This window comes from Dermacentor silvarum, chromosome 9 (genome assembly GCF_013339745.2).
Source record: "Dermacentor silvarum isolate Dsil-2018 chromosome 9, BIME_Dsil_1.4, whole genome shotgun sequence".
Taxonomy (NCBI): domain Eukaryota; kingdom Metazoa; phylum Arthropoda; class Arachnida; order Ixodida; family Ixodidae; genus Dermacentor; species Dermacentor silvarum.
In genome coordinates this window covers 135,188,689-135,197,935 of record NC_051162.1, presented here as the reverse complement: position 1 = coordinate 135,197,935, position 9,247 = coordinate 135,188,689, and positions in this window count along the sequence as shown.

The window sequence follows — 9,247 nt, the reverse complement described above, 5'->3', positions numbered from 1 at the left end:
GTGCGCTGCAGATTATCGCAAAAGTTGTTTACGGACATATCCACTTGCGGAAAGTCAGAAGTACTGACCGAGCCCTTGCGTCTTCGTCGCCAGTGGCACCCGCTTAAGTGTTGCCCGTGTCTAGGTTCGCGCCCCTTGATCGTCATCAGTAAAGCTACTGTGCTTCATGCACTTACGTGCCGACTCTTTAGAACAAGGACAGTTTGGACAATTCAATTTCCTATTACGACGGTATTATATCCGATTTTTGTTTTATATTTACTTAACTTATAGGCACTTGCAGGGAAAAGGTGCCAGAATTAAATTGGGAATTTTCTAGCTTACAAGATGGCTCCAGATTAATTTGGACAGATTGGGGTTCTTTAATGTGCAGGTATAATTCTGAGCCACACGACTCTTTTTGCATTCCGTAATCCATTAGAATGCGGCCGCCTCGGACAGCAGTCGAACGCACGACGTCGTTGGGATCTAATATTAGCGCAATAGTAGTAAGACGGTAATGGCAAAGAACGGAGGGCAAAGTTATTGCAGTGTTAGCAGTTTATAATGATTTTGTCACTATATTTAGCGACATTTTGGTCTCTTTAGTGACCATATTTTATTGCAATAATAGGGACATTGCAGGTGAATTTTCACCGACGTCGCCGCCGTGAGCTAGGTTCCGTGTAAAGTCCAAGTGCTAAAAAAATTCGCCCCGCACACCGCATGCTGTGAGAGGAAGTGTGCGAAGGAGAGCAGGAAAGGATGGTGGCTTGATGCTCATGCACCGTCCTCCTGCGCGCCCAACGTCTGTAAGCGTGCACAAGGGTTGGGAGGTGTAGTTTGGAGCGCAGTAACGTGATCAGGACCGCACAAAGAGCGATGGAACGAAAAATCTAACGGACTAACGTTAAGAGACAGGAAGATGTGGATCAGAGAACAAACGGGGATAGCCGATATTCTAGTTGACATTAAGCGCAAGAAATGGAGCTGGGCAGGCCATGTAATGCGTAGGATGGACAACCGGTGGACCATTAGGGTTACAGAATGAATACCAAGAGAAGGGAAGCGCAGTCGAGGTCGGCAGAAAACCAGATGGGATGATGAAGTTAAGAGATTTACAGGCGCAAGTTGGAATACGCTAGCGCAAGACAGGGGTAATTGGAGATCGCAGGGAGAGGCCTTCGTCCTGCAGTGGACATGAAAATATAGGCTGATTATGATGATGATGATGATGATGATGATGATGATGATGATGATGATGAACGTGATCAAGCGCTAGCCCGGCAGTGACTGCGCATGGCTGTCCGGCCGGCGGAGCGCTTACGTGGGCCGCGTGCCGTATGTTGTAGGTGATTTGCGGCGTGTGCGAATGGGCGAGCCAAGATGGCTGGTCACTTCACGTGTGCTGTGATGAATGGTTATAAAATAAAAAAGTTACCATGAGTGTATGCCTTATTCAAATATTTAAAAAAACACTTATATTGCGGTTTTTTAGCCCGTGATCCATAATTTTTGTTTCTCACGTCCCGTTATACGCCAAAAGCCCGTTACTTCAACGCAGCCCGCGTGGGAACCGTCACTAAGTGTGACCAGCCAGAGTCACGCTTGAAGGCAGGCTGCGCGTCACTGAAAACAGCCAGCTTCGAGAACGCAGCAGCAACTGTTGCTGCGTTCGAGCGATGCCTGCGGCGAGGCCGTGGCACATGATACAGACCCTGCATGGTACTTGCTCAGTGTGTGAGAACACGCTTGTATAGCCTTATAAGGAGTGTGCTGGTCTGGGCTGGTTGGTACATCATTAGGACGGAAACAAACAGCGCTAGGACGGGACGAAGTGAGTATATAGACAGACAAGGCGCTGAACTAACCTTCCTAGCGTCCTTCCTAACCGTCCTAGCGCTGTTTGTTCCCGTCCTGTTGTATAGCCGTGCTGTCTTTGATGTGGACTCTTAATTGCGTCAGCAGTAAGAGTGTCAAAGTGGAAAAAAAGTGTAAGATATATATATTATATATATGTATGTATGTATGTATATATATATATATATATATATATATATATATATATATATATATATATATATATATATATATATATATATGAGTGGTAGCGCTGGCTAACACTCCCAGGGTTAATTCTAGTTGTAAGACATAAATACCCCAGAAAGTGGATGGGAAAACAGTAGCTCAATGGTGAGAGCATCGTACGCGTAATGCGAAGACGTGGGTTCGTTCCCCACCTGCGGCCAGTTGTTTTTTCATCCATTTTCATTAATTTATCATTTCTTTAATTCAAATAGTAAGTACAAGTAATTTCCTCCGTGTTGTCCTTGGTGTCACTGTTTGTTGGCTTCTTATGTTATGATATACTGTATAGTTGTGGCTAAGGAAATGGCCCCGGTATAATGAAGGAAGGAGAGTATACGTTGGGTTTGCACAGTATGTTTCGCTATAGCGTTCCGGCTGGTGCAACAGCCACAACGTTACAAAACGTGACTTTGACAAAGCAACCAGCCGAAACGTGAGCAACATATACTGTGCAAATGCAACGTATACTCTCCTTTCTTCCTTTAATATACACAGTGTTGGGGGTCTGCACCGGACCGCCGTCAGTTGCACTTCGCTCCTCGTCGAAGATGCAGGACGTGTGTCGAATGAACAACACTGCATGTGCTATGTGGTGAACGTGGTTTCAATCATGGATCCGGGTGCGTATTTCTCTCTCAGCTAACTCGCCACAGAATTTTTTGGAGCTTCATCTGTCTGCTCTCCCGCGATTGTCGTCGCTGCTGACTGCTAGGTCGGTCACTACCTCGGTGGATATATCTGTGGATATATATACACGAATGTCGTATGTGCGCCGAATGAAAGTATACCGGAGAACGTGTCGTGTTGAGTTACAAAGTAGTGCGCGCCTGTTTTGCGTAACCCAAAAATAAATACTTAGATACATCGTGAGCAAGTAATGTCGGCTCACAGCTATCAGTAAATCAAATTACGTTTAACGGATTCCTCGATTTACTTCATTTTCTGTGATTTAACCATTCGGTACGTACTACTGGGTCTGAGCCCGTTCTTGCCCAATCCTCCACAGTGGTTATGTGCCACGGTGATGCAAAAGGTGTACAGCACCCTTAAATGTTTCACTCGACATGTGTCGTATTTTCACTATGCGTGCACTATGTGTCATCAGCACCATTATTCCCTCGACTATATAGCATGATGCATTTGCCTCCGCCCACGTGACGTCGATGCGCAGACGTCTCACACTGTGTATCCGCCTAATTTCGAATTTGCATTTCGGCATATCTTGCGAGCTGCGTAAACATATAATTTGCGCTTACTGTTATGGTGGATAAGCATGAACATTGCATGAGATTACACGCTGCGTGGGATGAAAGAAAACTACGCATCGCCGCTAGTTGTAAAGCATTTAAAATACCGCTTCATTAAAGGTTAGGGTAACGTAGAATCCAGATGCACGTTGAATCTCTCCCCCGCCCCCCATTTTTATTTCTTTTTCTTTTTTTTTTTTTTTTTGTGCGCTAGAAGGCTAAAATAGAAATGTGCACATAATGGAGCGCAATTATACGAATGGACCGCGGCTCCGTTTCTCGCGGCCTCCAGACAAATCAATGCTGTACGGAGGTGTATAAAGTGATGGCAATGTACTATTCGACCCGTACAGAGGTCACGTATATACTTGTCATTCCCGTGCTGCACATTTAGACATCCTTTCAAGAGCGCTGAAAATCGAAAAGTTTGCCGGCATACGGTGGACGAAGTGTGTTTTTAGGCTAAGAATGTCAGGCGATCCGTGTTCATTTGCACCGTGCTGTAATTGTAATCCCAAGATTTGACGGTAAACGCAGGATACTTCAGCTGTGATCATGCGTTTTTCTCCAAGTACGTATAGTTAAGGAAAAGTCGCGTATAAGCCCTGCTGGTAAATTCACTGTTTATTCCCTGTCTGCACAGAAACTATAGGCGAACGTGAAACGTTTGTTGTTATACGCCTTGTCATTATGCACGTGTTCCAAAACCCCTAAATTGCATAAAGTTCACTTGACAGCTTTAGCGACATGCTGGAAAAAGAGTCAGCAACACTGGTGGGGTTAATTCATGTATAATAATATTGCGAACGCGCCTTCCCCTGTTACATCAAAGATTTAAATGAAGAATAAAGAAACCAGAAACAATAAAAAAGCCTACCAATTATTTTTGCACTTCGGCATCTGGAGCAAACAAAAGCAAAGTATTGTCACGTATATATTGTACAACTTGATTATTGTATTGTATATATATACATATATATATTGTACATCTTTGATTACGGACGACGATGCTTACCAAGATGGCTTCATAATTTTACTACCAGAATGATGATGGCGCAAAATATATCACGTTGGAAGTGTTCACAAATACGTCGACTTGCAACAACATGCTGTCGACTTCCAAATAATTGTCTTTATCGGCAGTGCTGACAATTTACAACTTTTTCTTTTATTCTGCTCCCAAAAGCTCGGTGCAGTGATCGGTGCGCAGTTAATAAAATATAAGCGCAAGCCCGTCGATCCTTGCTAGAGAAAAACCGAATTGCATTTTATCGTTGACGCGTATATTTAATTCTTGAAGCTCCTGACCTTCAATGTTTCCGGTATGCTTGGTTCCTCGCGAGAATTAAATAAAGAAATAAAAGGCATAATCGATACCCCTGTGAGAATGAATAAGTGTGTTAAACGTCCTTTTATAATTAGCTATAGCTGTGGGTGTAAAGACCAAGCGCGGGCATTTGAGACACTTTGTTTACGTGTTCAGCGAGCGAGAGGGCTGAGTCAGCAGCACGACCAGATGCTGACGTGGAGCAGGTGTTCGTATGCTACAGCTGCGCCTCAGTGCACAATGAAAACTGCAGAACTCGTTTTTAATGGATGCGACCACCATGAATGGGCTTTGGTTGATGTGCAACTGAGCGCCGAGCGGTTTCGTGTAGAAGATGGAATCGACGGTGCACTTCTTCCCAGGCGATGCGCACCGAGCAAACGAATGTTTCAGAAACCTCGTGCGCCTTTATAACTTTCACGCAGTTACCGTGAACAATCGAGAATTGTTGAGGGTACATACGGAGTTGGATACGTGCACCCAGGCCATATAGAACTACAAAGAAATTTTGTTCTGCAAAAAAAAAAAAATTAAATTATGGGGTTTTACATGCCAAAACCACGATCATAGACGTATCTACCGGGGGGGGGGGGGGGGGGGCAAGTATGCCATCCCCCCCCCCCCCAATTTTGAAATCGGGCACTTTCGGCTGCATGCTGGAAAGTCCAACAAAACTACAGCTAAAGATAAATTTTCTGAAGCATAACTGCGAGTCGGCCTAGTTGGAACAGATTCATTTTCTTAAATTTTTGTGCGCAAACAAACAGGGCCGAAGAAAAAGGAGACACAAGGACGAGCGCTTTCTAACAACTGATTTTTATTATGGAAGAACCACCGGCTTAAATACCCACAGATCTGCGCGATCCTGTCAATAGAACACATCAAGAGCGCATAAAATAACGCTTGTCATGAAATGTCGCTACCCGGTCAGCATAAAAAGCAGCAATGTTCATAAAACAAGCACGAAAGGTGTTTTATGAACATTGCTGCTTTTTATGCTGACCGGGTAGCGACATTTCATGACAAGCGTTATTTTATGCGCTCTTGATGTGTTCTATTGACAGGATCGCGCAGATCTGTGGGTATTTAAGCCGGTGGTTCTTCCATAATAAAAATCAGTTGTTAGAAAGCGCTCGTCCTTGTGTCTCCTTTTTCTTCGGCCCTGTTTGTTTGCGCACAAAAATTTAAGAAAAAAAAAAGCTAAATTTTCATTCGCAACAGAGTGGCCATGTCAGTAATGCTTTTCTTTACTACGTATCGCCTGCTTGGGCAGCGAGGATTCTCTTTTGTGTCCCGTCGGGACGCGCTGTAGCGGACGACACGCGGGATTCTCCGTACGCGCTCGCGTTGCGGGGAAGGCCTGGTGCTGGGCAGTTCCCGCCCTAAGAAATGTCAGCTTGCGCTACTTGCATCATGCCCGGTGCTTTGGGACCCCTGTATCCGTATTTGAAAATACAATCAGCTTATTCAACCTGCGCGCGAGGGGTAGGTCAGGACGTATTATAATCAGCCGCGCCCAACAACTGGTGTGGTTTACGGCATGAAATCGTTGGATTTTCAAACACTACAACTATATAATCTCTGTCCGGAGACAGCATGCTTAGCGTTGCAGTCTCATTATCTTATCACCATCTAAAAGTCTCATCACACCACTTACAGGTATAACTGTCGAGTTTCACTGTCTAATCACGACTTATTGTAAATATGTTCGTGAAAGTGACGCTGGTCGAACGTGCAGATCCATTTAAATACCAATAGAACACTGAACTGAATTTTTTTATAAAGGCATGTGTTACTTCTGATTTTGTCGATTTCATTTTCAGGCCGTTTCTAAATAAGACCTACACTATTAATTGTATCCCGACAGGAGCACTAAGAGCAGATGTTTATATTTTTAAAAGTGAGGGCCACTTTTTGGTGGCATGTATCGAAAACTTGCACTGTGTAGGATGCTTATGTGCTCCGAAAACAGTTGCTGAGTAGTCTCTTTCTCCCAATTTTTATGCGTATACACGGCATTTAGTTGTTTTTCCCGGTATCCTCGGTGAACTATGTGGGGCATGGTGTTTTTTATTATTTGAAGTGCGAAGAAATCTTCTGAGCGACGAGCGATAGATGTTTATCCTGTGTAGGTTCATCACAGTCTTTGTAGAAAGTTAATCATTGGAGTGTTCCAGGGAGTCATACTGCCGCTAATCGAAATGTTTCCCAGACTCCTAAAGCAACAGAACGAAAGACGGTTGAAATTCCGTGAAAATAGAGATAATTTTAAGCGCAATGCGTTGCGAAACATTCACTTTCCTACTTTTAATGCAAGTGCTGCAGATAATAACTAAACCTTCGTTTTCCCATGTATTTTCGTGCATCATACGAGATTCGTAGTTTGTTTATCCAGTGTCGTCTCTGAGCTAAACAAGGCATTTTGTTTATATCCGTTGATAATTAGGGACATGGTATGGGTAATCTGTAGGCAATGTTCCAAATGGGTGGTTTATATGCGCATTTTCTAGTAGAATACATAGGCAAGTGGTCCATTGCGTTATCAGTCTGTTTTACGAGTGGTGTAAAACTTAAAAGCTGCGCTGGCATAAATACAAATTTTGCGAATATAAGGGGAACAATACGCCAAGTTTGTGTGCGATGGTAAATGCGTGTTGATCAAATACAGGTTTTAAAAAATGTAACCAATTGTTCGAAAGTATTACGCTGCTGCTAGGTTTCCCAGTGTCCCAAGATAACTCTACGTTTCAGATATTCTATACTTTGAAGGAATAGGCAGATTTTAAGTGCAATGTGTCGCGTAGTTTTAACGTTTTTGGTCTATTTAGAAGCGTTACCAATAATTATTGAACCCTCATATTTTATTGATTTTTACTTTTTCATGCATGATATACTTGGTTCGCCTGGCGTCCTCACTGAACTAAAGGGGGCAGCTTTGTTTTGTTTGGTGACTGTAAGGACAAGTTAATAGGTGATGTGTAGGTGAAGTTTTGAGTAGATGGGTAATTGGGGCTTCCGCAATAAATTGCGGATGCAAACACTCTAGAATGTTATGAGCGTGTCTAACGAGTGGGGAAGAATGGAGCCCACTGCCATGGCAGAACTGTAAAAGCCACCAAGACGAAATTTAGCGAAAATTGGTTATATGCTATGGAAGCTCCCTGTGCGAAGTTAAATGTGGCTGGATCATACACAGCCTTTGTAAAAAGATTCTTATTCAAGTGTTAAAGCGTGTGACATGGCAGCTATAAGCTACAGATGCTTCCCAGTGTCCGGACATAGCTGTAGGTTACAGCAGGTTTATATTTTGTGGAAAGGGGAGGGGGGACACGGTAACTCCCAATGTGCGGCAAAATTTTTACGTTCCTGATCCAGCTATAGAAGCGTTGCAAATAATTATTGAGCCGTCTTTTTTTCTGTCCCTCTTTTCGGGCGTCATAACACGCTCAGACTTGGTTTCAGCGATGTACTCGGTGAACTAAGCAAGACATTTTGTTTATATTTGGCGAAAATAAAGGGCGCGTTACGGACAATATGTAGGTAAACCTTAAAGACATCGGACTAATTATGACATTTGCAGTAAATTAGGCATGCAAGCGATCCAGAGCTTTATGAATGTGTTTTGCGAACAAAGAATTTATCACATTGCTCTGGCAGAACTGTGAACTCAACCGATATCAAATCTAGCAGAAATTGAATAAGGAGGGCGAGGAGGAGGGAGGGAAGGAGGACACCATGGTAAGTGTTTTGGCGAAGTAACATGTGTGTTGATGAATTACTGGCTTTTTAAAAGTTCCGAACAAGAAGTGCTCCAAAGGATTACATGCCGGCAAAGTTATACAGTCATATACGGGCAACTTTTTAATGTATGCGATATAAGTAAAGAAATTGAAAGTTTCATTGAAACTGGTCGAAAGAAACACCTTCGCGGGAAATCAGGTTGTTGCACATCACCTGCTGTCATTTTTTCTAGTGAATATTGCCAGTAATTTATGTTGATTGTACTTCGTTGCGTAGAACCTAGACAATACTATTACCTAAACTAGCGATAGATTCAGGCTGTAGACTTAAATAATAAGCACAATTCTTTTTTTATTATTATTAATTAATATTGTTTGTAGCAAATGTACATTTCTTGTGTGCGCTGTACTGCCTGTACTGCCGCTACTGGGCGGGATCCGAGGCCTCTGGGAGGCACTCATTGCCTTTTGTTACTGCATCATCTTGAAATTTTATATAGTTGCAATAAAGAAATGCAAAGTCAAATAATGTTTCAGGCTGCCATGGTTCATCATGTGTGATTGATAAATAGGTCTAAGTCTGTTAAATATAAGAATAACTGACAGACGCATTTCCAGGCTCTTTCACCTATTGTAATAGTAATTCACAATGTGTATATGTATGTATGTATGTACTATATATATATATATATATATATATATATATATATATATATATATATATATATATTATATATATATATAGAGAGAGAGAGAGAGAGAGGAAGAGAGGTCAGATTTTTTGCGGTGTTCTAAATGTGCAGCAAAAAACGTACGTCTCCTAAGCAGAAATGTAGCATGACATCAGAATTAAGCAGCCGGCCATT